Below are 16616 nucleotides of genomic sequence, written 5' to 3' on the forward strand. Positions count from 1 at the left end.
AACCACTTTCAACCACAGTTGGAAGAGATGATAGCACAGGTGTGGCCTATTCACTCAGGATCCCAGAGATAACACAAAGAAAATAAACAAAGAAAATCACAAAGAAAATAAAGTCAATGTAGGAAAAAAACAAAACAAAAAAAAAAAAAAACAACCCAGCTCCCAACCCATTTGTCTCATTCTTAGAAAAACAAAAGAAAACTTAGAATATCAGTAAAAATAGTTATCATTGCCATAAACTTAAAACTCAAGATGTTACCAAGGCAGAAAGAAATCCTTCTTGTCACCTTTTGATAAAATAAATCTCAGAGTTCACATACATCCTAGGAAACAGACATCAAATATAATTTTTACCTGCAAATAATAGGCACGATAAATAGCAAACTCTGGATAATAAAGATTGGTAAACATTTCTAGAACCTATTATTTAACAAGATCAAACCATCCTGTCTTGTTTCTAGGAATAAATTTTTGAGGCCCTAGGCTTTGTTATAAATTTAAGGTAAAGATTTTTAGCTTATTATATATATACAACACACACAAAAAATAATCCATATACAAGAGTAATAACACATATATGTGTATACAAATAAACACACATATGTATAACTTTTCTTTTTTCTTGTACATACTTCATAAATGTATACGTATACATATATATTTTGTTTTTCTAAGTGTGTATGTGTGTATAAATATGCCAAGTGGAGAGACAACACTGTAATATCTTTATTTTCAAATTCCTATTTAGAAATAGCTTCTCTGTTTTGTACCAGATGTAAGTACACCTTCTAAATGATTGCTCACATTTCCATTATTTTCTCCATTAATTTAGTTTGTATTTTTTATTATAACATCAAGAGTTCAACATTCCCTCACCCCATATACCCAAGTGCTCATTCACCCATTTAGCAGTTATTTATTGAGTACCTTTTAATCTACAGACACAAGTGAGACTTTGTGAGGTTAATTCACCCAACCATACTCTTCCTTTCTTAATGTCAAAATGAATTGCATGTGATATTAATGGATTCAGAACAAATATAATCAGTGATGGGCCCCTATTCTTGTGATTTTGCTGAAAGGAATTTAAATATCTCTGTGTGTCTCATTGATTCTATTTTTTCCATTTTTTAATTAAGTAAACCTTTAAATTTAGAATAATTATAAATTGAGAGAAAAGTTGCAAAGAGAATACAGAGAGCTCTGCATGTCCCCCAGACAGATTCCTCTATTATTAACATCTTACACTACCAACATTGTTTCTATTTTTTTTCTCAGGAAGACATGCCAGTTCCTACTTTATCTTTCCCAGAGTTTTTTTTTTTAAAGAATATTAAAAAATAAACAATGTTTGCTATTATGGTTTGGGTTTAAGCCATCAGAAACTTACATTTTAATCTCCGCAGAGTAAAGACTGGTGGGATTACCGTTGCAAATGCTGGAAATAAGAGGAGGATTTTGCAATGCATATAAAATCAGAGATTTAGTTTAAGGCAATGTGGCAAAGAATCATCACAGATGGATGCTTGGCATCTCTGAATATGCGCTTTCCATTTTGACTACATTCCTCCTTTATGTTCCTCATCTTCTCAAGAAAGACTGAAGCTAGATAACTCATATTCCTAGATTCCTCTGTAGCTATGACCCAGATATTTGACCCGCATTCCAGCAAGATCCGAACTCAAAATTGAACAAAGTGAAGCAGTGGCTCTCTTCTGAGGATTTGCTCTTTTGGAAACAGAGGTGGTGGGGGCTTTAATATTTTGACATAGAGTTTCTGGTATTTAGTTATGAGGAGCAAAAGTACTGGTTAAAGATGGCAATGTTGCTTTCTCCAAAGAAACCCTATGATATAATTGGACACTGTTTCTCCACAGTAGCTTCAAAAGCAGGCACTTGACCTCTCCAAAAGCCTTGAGCAACTTAACAATGTAAGAAATAATCTTTCTTCTTCATAAACTAGAGTGAACTCTGTTGCTTGCAAAAGAATACTGAGTAATGTAGTAATTTTTAAACAATGAAGGGAGCTTCAATAACAGAGTGTGTGGAATTGGTCATGGAGAACATGATGGGGACAGACAGTGAAGATTTAATGACCTCAGTCTGGAAAGCGAATTCATTTTGAAATGCAGTAGCAAAACAACTGGTCAAACTGTTGCTTGCTATGCCCTGGAACTCTGACGACATGGCAAGCAAAGCTTTTTTATTACGTGAGTGGTAGGAATAAAATTTAGAATGTCTCCTTGTGCTTATTAAATTTTGCTGCTTTCAAAATGCACTACAGGGGCGCCTGGGTGGCGCAGTCGGTTAAGCGTCCGACTTCAGCCAGGTCACGATCTCACAGTCCGTGGGTTCGAGCCCCGCGTCAGGCTCTGGGCTGATGGCTCGGAGCCTGGAGCCTGTTCCCGATTCTGTGTCTCCCTCTCTCTCTGCCCCTCCCCTGTTCATGCTCTGTCTCTCTCTGTCCCAAAAATAAATAAACGTTGAAAAAAAAATTTAAAAAAAAAATGCACTACAGTGGAGGTGCACTCAAACTAAATCTAGACAGTCTGTAAGCAGAGATGCCAAGAAGCAGAGCTATGCCCAAAGAGTCTCACTCTGCTTGTGTCCTGCAATATAAATTGAGGATATCATAATTTGGAACCCTGCAAGGTTGAGAAAAGCCAGCTGTTTCTGTACATAAAAATGTGATGCGTATTTAACAAGCAGGGGTCTCTAAGTGCAACTTCAGAAAGATAAAACTGCTGTCTCTGGGCTTTTCAAACACTTTCCTTCCGGAGGTCTCTGAGTGACAGTGAAGAGAACTGAGAGGCAAAGCTGAGATTCCTGGTGTTGCATTCTCACCCTGGCTTACTTACTGTTTTGCAGAGGGTGAGGCAGCAGCTATCAGGTTAAGAGAAAGGAATTAGAGCAGAGGAGCCAGTAGCGAAGAGTTAAAATTTCCAGACCTATGTGGTTACTCGTAAAATTGTGCTGAAGCCCATCTTCTGGAATCCTGGTAAATATTTTCCAGGGAAGAGTATTGCCAAATGTGCCTCAGCCTGGCTACAGCTGTACTTAAAGCAAATGCGTTGCTCTTCATATCATCATCATGGTCGTCATGATAATGATTATCATCATCATTTAAAGTTTCACTGATTTTTATGTCATCCTCATGCAAGAGCCCTGCTAATCTTCTCTGTATTGTTCTGATTTTAGTATATGTGCTGCCAAAATGAGCACTTTTTAATTATTTTTAGAGCCCACTTTCATTTGCTTTCAAATTTCCATAGTACCTGCTTAGAGCATAGGCATTGACAAATTGGACAAGGAAGGTATCCCCAAATGTAGAACCAAGAACCTGGAGGAAAATGGATGAAAGAAATTCATCTGGAAAGTACAAGGGCCTGCCAGATTGGTTAGCCAAGCACTACTTCCGACACTAGGATTACCAAGTCCTGAGTGTACCTGGCCAGTAGGACTCTGTATTTGCTGATGTACCAACAAAGGTCTTACCTTTCCTACTTTCCCTATTACTGAATGAGACTTCTAAATTAGTATTACCTTATCTCCTTTTCTCACCACAAGAATACATTGGTAATTTTGGATGACGAGAACTTTAATTTGTAAGACGTAGCATCACAAATTTCCAAATCTGGAGCTGATGGAGAGACTACCCAGACATCATGGACTTCAAGTTAACTGCAGAAACTGGATACAATTTTGGGATTGCCTACTTGCGAAGGGTGAGGATGAATTCATTTTATTCAAATTAAATAAAGAGATAGAAAGGTTGTATATAAATGTTAAATAGTCAGAGAAGTAGAAGGTGGCAGATACTATAAACATGTTCACTCAACAACCTTTCAACCCCTCCTTTTCTTTTTCTACTTTTATGCAAGTACTTCAGCCTCCCTAGTCACTGGAAATGACCACTTGACATAGTCCTTTTAATCCAATATAAGCCCAAGTCTTCTGGTCTTGTCTATTATATTTTCTTCTTTTACTATTCTGGAATGTGGATATAGAATAGCTTTCACTAAAGATGATAAAACAAAAAAAATGGATAAGCTTTGTTCTTTGATGGAATATAATTCAGTTACTGTATTAGCCCTCAAATCCCTGTACCTGGAATTCCTACTGCATGAAATAAACCACTTTTTACTAAGCTACAGTTGTGGTTTAATGTGAAAGTAAATGAAATTCTAATCAAATTAAGTAGGAAAATTATTTAAAAAAACTATAAAGTTCATTTTTGCTTGATTGCCTCGGATACAATTTAAAACAATTAATTTTTATACTTGCTGTGTTTTATGCCATTTCTTAACTACTTAATGTGTTTCCCAAACTCTGACTTTTATGAAAACACAAAGTTTTGCATTTAAGATGGGAAATGGCAGGCTCACATAAGAAAACAAAATTTGACAGCAAGAGAAATATCTTTACATACAAGAAAAAAAAATCTGTCACATATAATAGAAAAACCATAGTCTGATTAAATCTTTCTCCACTAGACCATATCCAACCTGATTATTTATCTAACCCAGACTTCTAGTTTAGTTTACCAGTTTGTGAATTTGGCTTTTTTATCAGCAAAGAATAAGATATTTTACTGCACAAACACTTGAAAAATAAAATGAATATTGTTAGAGCCATTTGCTTTGTGGTTTTCCTTTAACTAAAAATAATTCCCTTCTTAAAGAGTGGATATGTCTAATTTTATGGTTTTTCATTGTTAAAGACTGGTTTTGTTTCCATGGGAATACAATATTTTATTTCTTCCCAAATTAAAAGAAAACATCCCCTCCCGGGACTCAGAATTTTTGTGTGTGTCTGTGTTTTTGTTTTTGTTTTTAAATATACGAAATTTATTGTCAAATTGGTTTCTATACAACACCCAGTGCCCATCCCAAAAGATGCCCTCTTCAATACCCATCACCCACCATCCCCTCCCTCCCACTCCCCATCAGCCCTCAGTTTGTTCAGTTTTTAAGAGTCTCTTATGCTTTGGATCCCCCACTCTAACCTCTATTTTGTGTGTGTGTGTGTGTGTGTGTTTTGTTTTTAATTCATAGGTACCATATCTCTATAGAGCCAATCAATGTTTTGCCAATTTTTTTTTTTGGCTGCCATCCAAATGACTAATTTCTTTATAATTATTTATTCCAATTTTGCAAATGGTTTCAGTGCAAATATGTTTAGATTTAGAGTTTCCTGGAGATGGCCCAATATCCATCTCTAATGGCTAAAGCAAAACAAAAACAAAAACAAAACCCACTCCGTACTCAAATTATCAGAGTTTAACCCATTCTGAGAAAACCTGCTTTACCTACACAGATGCCCATGATTTTATAAAGTCAATAAAGCCTAAATTCAATGCAAAGAAAAACACACCCTTGCTCAAGTAATCATACTTTGATGGGAAGTCATTACTAATGTAGTTTATCAGCAAATAGTTGTTAAACGGAAACCGCACCTATAATGGCGCTGGATCTAATGAAGAAAGTAAAATACACATCTCGAGGCAATTATATCACATAAAAAGCCAACAGGAAGTGATGTTACATTAAAAATCATGTATATTAAAATTATATAAAATTATAGCCATACCTTTTAAGTGTAGCAAATGAGATTTCTATATTTTAAATGGTATTGTACTGAGTTTGGTTAATAGAAACATTTAATAAAAGAGACTAAATATATATGAGTAAATATGTGTGGGCGTATGCACTAACAAATTATAAGGGTATATATCAAAATGTAGGTGGTAGAATTCATAAAAATTTGTATTTTATTTTCATATTTATCTCTTACAATCAACAAAAGTGTACTTTAAAATATCTCGTAATTGTAAATAATCCCACTTCAACTCAGGGTGGAAGGCAGAACATTGGCTGAGAAAATCATCAGCCAGAAACCAGCAAGAGCCATCCCGAGGCAAAGCAGCAGCAGCCTTTTAAACAGTAATTAAATTCTCTAGTTACAGCTTAATTCTTTAAACCCTGACCCACCAAATGGAAATAATGTGAGACACTCAGTGTTCACATTTCCTTTTAGTGATTTATTATGAATTATGTAGCCCACTTTCACTGCAATATTGATGTCTCATTTGTTACTGAAGGAAGATCCCAACCCTATTACCTCTGAAGTGTGTTATAGCACAGGAACAAATTCTAAGTTCAAAACCCAGGGACAGTGCACAGCGACTTTTCTCACCTGCATTTATTAAGGACAAGTTATGGGTATCAGGATCAAAATAACAGCCCCTAATATTTTACTCTGAAGTTTTCATGAGGTTTTTCTTTGTAGTAATAGAGCATTGGAGATCCATTCTATAAATTAATGACAAAGCAGATGATAAAAATAACAAGAAATGAATTATATTCTTAGTGGCACTTCCAAAAAAGGACAGGAGGTGAAGAGGGATTCATGCACTGGCTGAAAGAGCCCTTGAAATATCACAGATCGCAGAACCAAAAGGCAAAGGATTACCTGGTAAGATACACCCATTTGCCTGCCCTACCTTCAAGCCTCACAATTAGATCATAAATACCTCAAAGTCTTGTATTCTAATTTTATATCTAGTGTTTTCTCCACAGATACTATTTTGCAGAATAAAATTATTTTGATAGCTAGCTTAAGAATTATTAAATACTATTAAAATTTTGCATTAATTAATCAAAACTAATGATGTTAAGATAATAAAAGAAGGGCACTACTGGGTGGCTCAGTGGGTTAAGCATCCCACTCTTGAGGCTCAGGTCACGTTCTTGGAGTTTGTGGGTTTGAGCCCCACATCCGGCTCTGTGCTGACAGCATGGAGCCTGCTTGGGATTCTCCCTCCCTCTCTCCTTCTCTCTTTCTCTGCCCCTTTCCTATTCATTCTCTCTCTCAAAAATAAATAAATAAATAAATAAATAAATAAATAAATAAATGGCTAATAAAGGCAAAAAAAAAAAACTTTAGACAAATACGTTACTGCCCATTTTGCTGTGGAAAGAGAGATTAGGAAGACAGAGATCAGAAAATAGAAAGATATATATGATATGTATATGTGGAGGCTGAAAGTATAAACTAGTAAAAACAAAGAGTAAAATTGTGATATTCAGGGACTGAGTTTGGGAGAGTAAGAGAGGTTTTGTTTAAGGGTACAAACTTGTAACTAGTAGATAAATGAGTCCTGGAGAGCTAATGCGTGGTAGACTGAATACAGACAACATTACAATCATCAAATGTACTTAGAGACTAGATCATAATTATTCCCACCACAAAAAAAGAAATAACTATGTGATATGATAGAGGCACTAACACCATATTAGTAATATTACAAGATATAAATGTATGAAATTAAGGTATTATACACCTTAAATTCACATAATGTGTTTTTTTAAATTTATTTAAATGTAAGCAGGTTAACATACAGTGTAGTATTGGTTTCAGGAGTAGAACCCAGTGATTCATAACTTATATGTCACACTCAGTGCTCATCCCAACAAGTGCCCTCCTTAATACCCATCACCCATTTATCCCAACCCCACCCAATACCCCACCAGCACCCCTAAGTTTGTTCTCTGTATTTATGAGTCTCTTGTGGTTTGCCTCTCTATTTGCTTTATCTTATTTTCCCTCCCTTCCCCTATGTTCATCTGTCGTGTTTCTTCAATTCCACATATGAGTGAAATCATATAATATTTTTCTTTCCCTGCCTGACTTATTTTGCTTAGCATAGTACACTCTAGATCCATCCACATTGTTGCAAACGGCAAGATTTCATTCTTTTTGATCCCAAACCAGATAAAAACCCCACTAAAAATAAGAATTTCAGGCCAATATCCCTCATGAAACTGGATGCAAAAATTCTCAACAAGATACTAGCAAATCACATTCAACTGTACATTAAAACAATTATTCACTCAGATCAAGTGGGATTTATTCCTGGGCTGCAGGACTTGTTCAATATTCTCAAATCCATTAGTGAGACACACCACATTAATAAAAGAAAGGATAAGGACCATATCATCCTTTCAATAAATACAGAAAAAGCACTTGACAAAATACAGCATCTTTTCTTGATAAAAACCCTCAAGAAAGGAGGGATAGAAGGAACATAGCTCAACATCATAAATCCATACAATGTTACACCTCAAATGTATTTCAAGTAAAAATAGCAGGTATAAAACTGGAGGCCCAAATGGCACTCTCAAAAATAGGAGAAATGTTTATGTGCATAAGAATGGGTATCTAAGACGGGTGTGGTTTCTACTCACCATTTTTTGGTGCACCATGTATTTTTCCAAGCTCACTTTATTCATTGTTTTTCTTAGGACAAGTATTTCCTTTCCCTACTCCTGTACCTGATAAACAATTACCTGTCTTTCAAAACTCAGATGAAATATCATCTGTGAATGAAACTTCCCTGAGAGTTTCTGTGGCTTTTTTTTTCTCATATTTTAATCCCTCATACCTGTAGCAAATAGATACTCAAAATTGCTTACTGGAGAAAGAAAAAAAAAAGAAATATCACAGAGTTCCTGTTTCTCCACATTCTCACCAACAATTATTAGTTCTGGTCTTTTTTATTTGCCATTCTGACAGGTGCAAGGTATATCTCATTGTGGATTTGATTTACATTTCCCTGATGATTAGTGATGCTGAGCACCTTTGCATGGGTCTATTGGATATCTGTGTATTTTCTTTGGAAAATTGTCCATTTAATTCCTCTGACCATTTTTTAACATAATTGTTTGTGGGGTTTGCAGTTGAGTTTTATAAGTTCTTTATCTACTTTGGATATCAACCCCTTATCATATATATCATTTGCAAATACCTTCTCCTATTCAGTAGGTTGCTTTTGTTCATAGTTTCCCTTACAATGCAAAAGCTTTTTCTTCTGTGTTGTTAACTATGTGGAGAAAAGGGACACTGTTGGTGGGAATGTAAATTGATATAGCCACTGTGGAAAACAGTACGGAGGTTCCTCAAAAAATTAAAAATAGAAATACTCTACTATCTAATAATTCCACTACTTGGTGTTTACCCAAAGAAAACAAACACAAATTCAAAAAGATACATGACCCCTATGTTCACTGCAGCCTTATTTATAATAGCCAAGATATGAAAGCAACCGAAGTGTCCACTGATAGATGAATGGGTAAAAGAAGATGTACACACACATATGCACATATATCACAATGGGATATTACACAATCCTTAAAAAGGATGAGATCATGCCACTTGAGATAACATGCATAGATGCTATGCAGATAACATGGATAGATGGAGAGGGTATTACACTAAGCGAAATAAATCAGACTGAGAAAGACAAATACCGTATGGTTTCACACATATGTGGAGTCTAAATATCAAATGAACAAACAAATGGTAAGAATCAGACTTATAAATAAAGAAAAGTGATGGCTACTAGAGGAAAGGGTTGTGGGAAGATAGGCAAAATGGGTGAAGGGGAGTGGAACATACAGGCATCCACTTAAGGAAGGAGTAAGTCATGGGAATAAAAAGCACAGCATAGGGAATATAGTCAGTAATGTTGTAATAGTGTTGCATGGTGACACATGATGGCAACATTTCCGGTGAGCACAGCATAACACACAGAGTTGTTGAATCACTATGGTAGACACTTGAAACTAAGGTACCATTGTGTGTCAACTATACTTAAATAAATAAAATATCAGTTAAGAGTAATCATACTCTTGTGATAGCTCATTAAACATTACAAATATATTCATGTTTAAATTTGTGGCACAATTATGTAGTTGAAATCGAACCATTTGTTTGAAGTTAGAAATAAAGTCCACTTTAGATGTGTGCTTGACATTTATTTGCCATTTGAATACAGACATTATCTTCCCAAGTCTGACTTTAAGTGGTGACATGCATTTTTTTCTTAAACTTACTTCTCCCTGAAATAAAGAAGCTGTATGTCAACGACTTGTAAAGCAAAATATAATACAACTATAAAGGTCCTGGAAGAGTGTATGTTGCCATTGTTTTGTGGTTATCTTATTATAGCTCCAATACCCCAAGGTCTGTGATGCAGACAAGTTATGCCATTTTCATTTTACTTTCAAGGCCAAAGTGTATTAGGCTTGGTGGAATAATAAAAAAGGCTTGGAAAAATATCTACCTGATACAAATTTCATTTGAGCCACTTACTAGAAATATGATTTGGGTCAAATTATGCAGTTACATTGAGTCTCCATGTCCAATCTATAAAGTTAGAATATCAATAATTATCTGTTAAAGATGATTATTTATATAACACTTAGAATGATATTGGGCATTTAGTAGGTTTTTAAGTACAGCTAAGGAATGAATGCAGCTACTTTTATGACTCAAACATATAAATATCATTTGCCTCTAACAGAGAAGAACAAGTTACTGCAGATACAGGAAACAGGAAAACATATAATTAGTCTGGTTATCAGAATAGGAAATTTATTAAATAATCAATGTATACTAATGCAATAAAATCTTATTCAACTAACAGCTCAGAGACCAGAACCAGCTTTGGATTCTGTGTCTCCCTCTCTCTCTGCCTCTCCCCAACTTGTACTCTGTCTCTGTCTCTGTCTCTCTCTCTCTCAAAAATAAATAAATAAACAAATAAATAAATAAAACATTTTTAAAAATTAAAAAAAAAGATTGAGCATCCTTTTACCAATTTTCACTGCAATGAGCATAATTCATGTTATTATATATTTGTATTCAGTGCATTATTTATTAAATGTCTGAAAAGGTGGAAAAAAACTAATAAAAAGTACCCTTCTCTGCACCCCTCTCACACCCTGTATATCCAAGAGACCTCTACAGAGCTTATGACTATTTCTGGCCAGAGAAAAAGGGTTCAACTAAATAGGCAGAATTTATCTCGGGGGAGAACAGAATCAGTGAGCATTAGTTTCTATGGCACCTAACTTGCCTTTCTCTTAGATTCTCCCCAACACCCTTTATTAGAAAAGATGAGTTCTCCCACAAAACTGTAAAGCAATGATGGAAAGGTCAGCAACAAGTTGCAGTTACAACAACCGTCTGATCAGACTTTATGTGAACACTACACTTGAATCAGGAGCAGCAATCAGGTAATTGCTATTAGCTAATTAGGTAAATACTATTAGCTAACAGCCATCTCATTCCCAATATCGGCAACACGGCACAGCTTAAGGAAGACTTCAGCAGTGATCATTAAGGAATTGCAAAAGAAGAGAAGCAATGTCTGGGAATCATACATTCCAATTAGCTTTTCCACTTAAATCTAAGCTTCAACCAACTATCTGGAATGGAGTAACTGCATTTACGAATTCATAAATAGTAACATTGGTTATATTTTAGTCCTCCCTGGACTCTTTTGAGGTGGATGCTACAAAAAATACCAAGAGATGGAATCCAAAAAGAAAAAAAAAATAACAAGCCACTGCACAAACACAACAAAGCAACTGATAGCATCTGTGATATTTGGGCATCTACATTAGCTAAACTTTATCACTAAAATGAAAACTCAAAGTGTCTTGAAAATTTAAGTTGAATGTTTGTAATTATGAACAGCTAGAAGAAAAATTTAGCCAAATGTTTGACTGTTTTCAAACTTCCAAAAGTTTGTATAACAAACATAAAACAATCCAATTTCATCAACTGTACACACAATTTAAGTTAACAAAAGTATGCAAAAACATTATCAACCAGATACAAAGTTAAGACTGATTATTCAGGTAAAATTTTAGTATAAGATACTTTAAATTGAATCATATGAAGTTGCCATTTCTACAGGTCAGAAGGGTTGACTATCAGCAATTTCATATGACCCAACCTAGTAATAAACAGTTTTATATAATGAAGTTTTGTTTGTATCCTAGTTTGTACTTGGTAAGATTAAAGAAATAAAAAACAAATAAAAACAACTAGTGCTTTCACAAAAACTTGCCCGATTATTAATCAAGATACTGAAGCAATTAGGAGAGGTATGGGAGGGTACTGTGTATGTATGTATTTATTTAATAGGCTCCATACCCAACACAGGATTGAACTCACAATCCCAAGATTATGAGTCCAATGCTCTACCAGCAGAGCCAGCCAGGTGCTCCTGGAAGGGCAAATTAATTACCAGATAATTTAACAATGCAGTTGAGAAAGCTGTGGAGATCTTCAAGATTTACTAAATTTGATTCCCTTGAGAATGGCATCGATCCCAGAGGAGATCACTAAAATATTATCATAAATGCTTTACAAGCAACTCATCTACTCTTCAAGGATTTTCCCATCCCACTCCTCCAATGCAACAGTAGATTAATTTTGTCTAGTCAAAAAATACAAAGATTTTAAGCTCATGTGAGAATTTTATTGTCCTGACATTTGACCCCAAAGTGGAAGACCTTCAAAACTTCTGGCTGTTAAGGAGTTTAGTGGGTTCTAGAAAGGTAAGATACATACTCTTAAGGGGCAGTAAATTTTTTAAAAATTAGATTTTAAATAAGGGGTGAAAAAGAATAGACTTTCAAAATTAAAAAAAAAAAAAAGGAGGGGGTGAATAGTAAAAGCTAGGCACAACAGTCACAGATGTAAGGTCACCGCCAGATGAGAAAGTCAGTGAGGAGTTAGCCAGGTTGGCAGATAGCATTCACAAATATGTGTTACTCTTGACTTGCATGTTGCACAAATTCCTGGTACGTACATATAAAGTCTTCTAGAAGGACTCACTATTCCTGATTGTACATGGCTACTAGCTGTTTTTAGAAATACTTTCTATCTTCTGAGCTCTCGGAAAAGCCAGTGCACAAATGTATCAACTTAATTTTCCCTCAATTTACCATTTTCTCCACAACTTTACTCCTATATTGCAAAATATTTTGTGTTCAAATCATTTAGTTTCTTTTCAATCCTAATGACTGAATACACAACTGAAAAATAAAACTGGATTAGTTGCTTCAATTTCTCCTTGGAACAAAGCAAGGTATAAATGAGCAATAGTTTACAATTAAATATTTAATTAAGCATTAAATAGTTAAGCATTAAAGAATAAGGCTTTAAATCACTTTAAATATAAATATTATGTTAGTAGTGTTAAAAAAAATAAAGTCACTGTCTCCTTTTTTGATGGAATTTTCCAAACACACATACTTAATTATCTGTCAATAGTAAACTTTCATAAAGTAATAAATGTATGATGTCAGAAAGATCCCTGGATATCATCTTGAGGTATGCTAAATGTTCCCACAGAATTTGTGGTAATTTTCCACCCTGTGTTTTTTTTTATCCTTACTTCTGTGTGGAAAGAGTGAAAAAGGATAACATGATCTAGTCAAAACAAAAGCCCAAGAGATTACTTTCACTGCTTATTTCACTCTAACCAAATAAAAATTCATTTTGTACTTTTTGTTCCTTCAGGTCCAATTCAACTCAAAAGCAGCAAAGTTTGTCAGATAGACACATAACTGAAAGAAAATAACAAGCTTATTATGAAGGCTAAGGACATTTACAGAATTTTCATCAGGCAGGAAAACAGACACCGCAAATACTAAAAAAAAAAAAAAGAAATGTCTAAGTTCACTAAATAATTCTCAAGGAGCATACACAGAGAAGAAAGATCTTTGGAACTTCTTGGGGAAAAAATGTCACTGAAGGAACAGTAAGAAGGAAGAAGTTGGGGTTAAGAAATAGTGAAAATGAAAAAAGTTTATAAAAGACACTTTCATTGGTAAGAAATTAACTTCAGAAATTATCATTTGAAAACAATTATTAAGTATATTCTTTAGAAAAAAATATTTTTAGGCTTATTTTTACCCAACATCATTTTAGGAGATCCTCTCCCTCAAGGAGCTCAAAATATAAGTGCGAAGAGAACACTAATGTACATAAAAGACATGAAAATCATTATGGACTAAAACAAAAATGATCTAAAATGTTGTGTAACTACTAGGAAAATACCATCAGTGCAAGTGGATGTGCCTAAGATGTCACAATTTTTGGGTAATGACTTATTATATATAAAAATCAATAAGCTATGAAAAATTTACAACAGTAATATGTACCAATTTAGCCCCTCCAGGAACCTCTAGTGAAAGAGTCAAGTACTTAGAGAAAAAGGCAGAGGCTGGCTGTACAAGTTATAACTTCAACAAAGTCTGAGACTCATTGTTTTCAGCTGCAAATGTGTAGAAATGCCTAATGACCCGGAGTTGCCTCTAGAATTAAAATGCTATTAAACGTGTAGAACACTGTAAACGATAAACAGGCAGAACACAAGGAATGGTAGTGATGGCAGTCACAGACATCATCGTCGTCATCACCATCATCATAGAAGAAAAATTCTGTATCATCAATTGTAGAGTGTAAATGCATAATTAATGGAGTACTGATTTTTATTAAAAAAAATTTTTTTTAATGTTTATTTTTGAAACAGAGAGAGACACAGAGTGTGAGCAGGGGAGGGGCAGAGAAAAAGGGAAATACGGATTCTGAAGCAGGCTCCAGGCTCTGAGTTGACAGCACAGAGCCCGACGCAGGGCTCAAACCCATGAACTGCGAGATCATGACCTGAGCTGAAGTCAGACACTTAACGGACTGAGCCACCCAGGTGCCCCTGGAGTACTGATTAACAGAAGGATGAAATTAATTTTTGTCACTGGATTTTTAGCTTGTTGAGGTAAAACTGGCAGTTAAAATGTATAATTTACCAGATCTTGGCAAATGTATTTGCCCACGTAACCACAACCACAGTCAAGAGAATTAACACATCTGGTGAAGCTGGGTGGCTCAGTTGGTTAAGTCTCCCACTTTTCAGCTCAGGTCATGATCCCAGGGTTGTAGGAGATTCAGCCCCATATCTGGGCTCTTGGACTCAGAGACTCTCTGTTCAGGGTGGAGCCTGCTTAAGATTCTCTCTCTCACTCTCTCTTAAAAAAAACAAAAAACAAAAAACAAAAAAAAACCAAAAACATATCCATCACCTCCAAAAGCTTTCTTGGACTTCTTGAAGTCAATTCCTCTTATCCTTTCCCTTTCTGACTCCCCAGGCAACCACTAACCTAATGTCTTATAGTGCTAGTTTGGTATTAGTTTCTATTTTTATTTTTCTATAACTATATAAAAATGAATAAAACTGTACACTTTTTTTTAAATTCCTTCAGTTAACTTAAGATTTATTCATGGTGTATACCAATAGTTCAATTCTTTCCAGTACTAAGTAGTATTACAGCCAAAGTATATATGCCACAACTTGCTTTCCTGTTCACTTGTTAATGAAAATTTGGTTTTTTAGTCTTTATCTATTACAAAGAAATCTGCTATAAATATTTGTCCATGAATCTTTCTTTTTAAGAAACTAATGTTTTTTCCCAAGTGGTTGTACCACCTTAGATTCTCACCTGCCAAAGATTTCCAGCTCCTCCTCATCCATGACAATACTGGGCAACAGAAGCATAAGGTCTAAAGTAGACTACTGGAAGTGTACTATTATAAGGTTTTTATACTGCATGTGAAGTATAATATCACTGATAAGTTAATTGTGATAATTTAAAGATATATACTATACATCCTAAAGCAACTGCTAAAATAAGAAAATGAGATACAACTCCAAGTAGATCAGATGCAGTCATAAAGTTGACAGGTCCAAAAGAAAAAAAAAAAGAAAAAGAAAAAGGCTAGAACTGATATATGAATTCAGCAAAGTCACAGGATATAAAATCAATGTACGGAGATCAGTTACATTTCTGTACACCAATAATGAAGCAAGAGAAAGGGAAATCAAGAAATCGATCCCATTTACAATTACAACAAGAACCATAAAATACCTAAGAATAAACCTAGCCCAAAAGGTAAAAGATCTGTATGCTGGAAGCTATAGAAAAATTATAAAAGAAATTGAAGAAGACACTAAGAAATGGGAAAACATTCCATACTCATGGATTGGAAGAACAAATATCGTTAAAATGTCGATACTACCCAAAGCAATCTACACATTCAATGCAATCCCAATCAAAATTGCACTGGCATTCTTCTCAGAGCTACAACAAATAATCCTAAAGTTTGTATGGGACCACCAAAGACTCTAATTAGCCAAAGTAACATTGAAAAAGAAAACCAAAGCTGGAGGCCTCACAATTCCAGACTTTAGCGTGTATTACAAAGCTGTAATCACCAAGACAATATGGCATTGGCACATAAACAGACACATAGACCAATGGAATAGAATAGAGAACCCAGAATTGGGCCCACAAATGTATGGCCAACTAATCTTTGACAAAGCAGGAAACAGTATCCAATGGAAAAAAGACAGTCTTTTTAGCAAATGGTGCTGGGAGAACTGGACAGCAACATGCATAACAATGAATCTGGACCACTTTCTTACACCATGCACAAAAATAAACTCAAAATGGATCAAAGACCTAAATGTGAGATAAGAAATCATCAAAATCCTAGAGAAGAAAACAGGCAACAACCTCTTTGACCTTCAATACAGCAACTTCTTACTTGAACTATCTCCGAAGGCAAGGGAAATAAAAGTGAAAATGAGATACTGGGGTCCTCATCAAAATACATACATACATACATACATACATACATACGTACATACTTCTGCAGAGCAAAGGAAACAATCAACAAAACTAAAAGGCAACCAATGGAAT

General features: G+C 34.8%; 1 protein-coding gene and 1 non-coding gene across 3 annotated transcripts in view; both read right to left on the bottom strand.

Moving 5' to 3' along the window:
* Positions 1-16616, bottom strand: part of UNC13C (unc-13 homolog C) — a 585929-nt gene that overhangs the window by 315396 nt on the left and 253917 nt on the right. The window lies entirely within an intron of this gene.
* Positions 3116-3222, bottom strand: LOC124508983 (U6 spliceosomal RNA). The gene has a single exon (XR_006961350.1). It is a non-coding gene; the product is annotated as a U6 spliceosomal RNA (small nuclear RNA).

Source organism: Lynx rufus, unplaced genomic scaffold, assembly GCF_022079265.1.
Source record: "Lynx rufus isolate CCGP_SWC_20201006 ecotype Redwood Valley unplaced genomic scaffold, mLynRuf1.p SCAF_13, whole genome shotgun sequence".
Taxonomy (NCBI): Eukaryota; Metazoa; Chordata; class Mammalia; order Carnivora; family Felidae; genus Lynx; species Lynx rufus.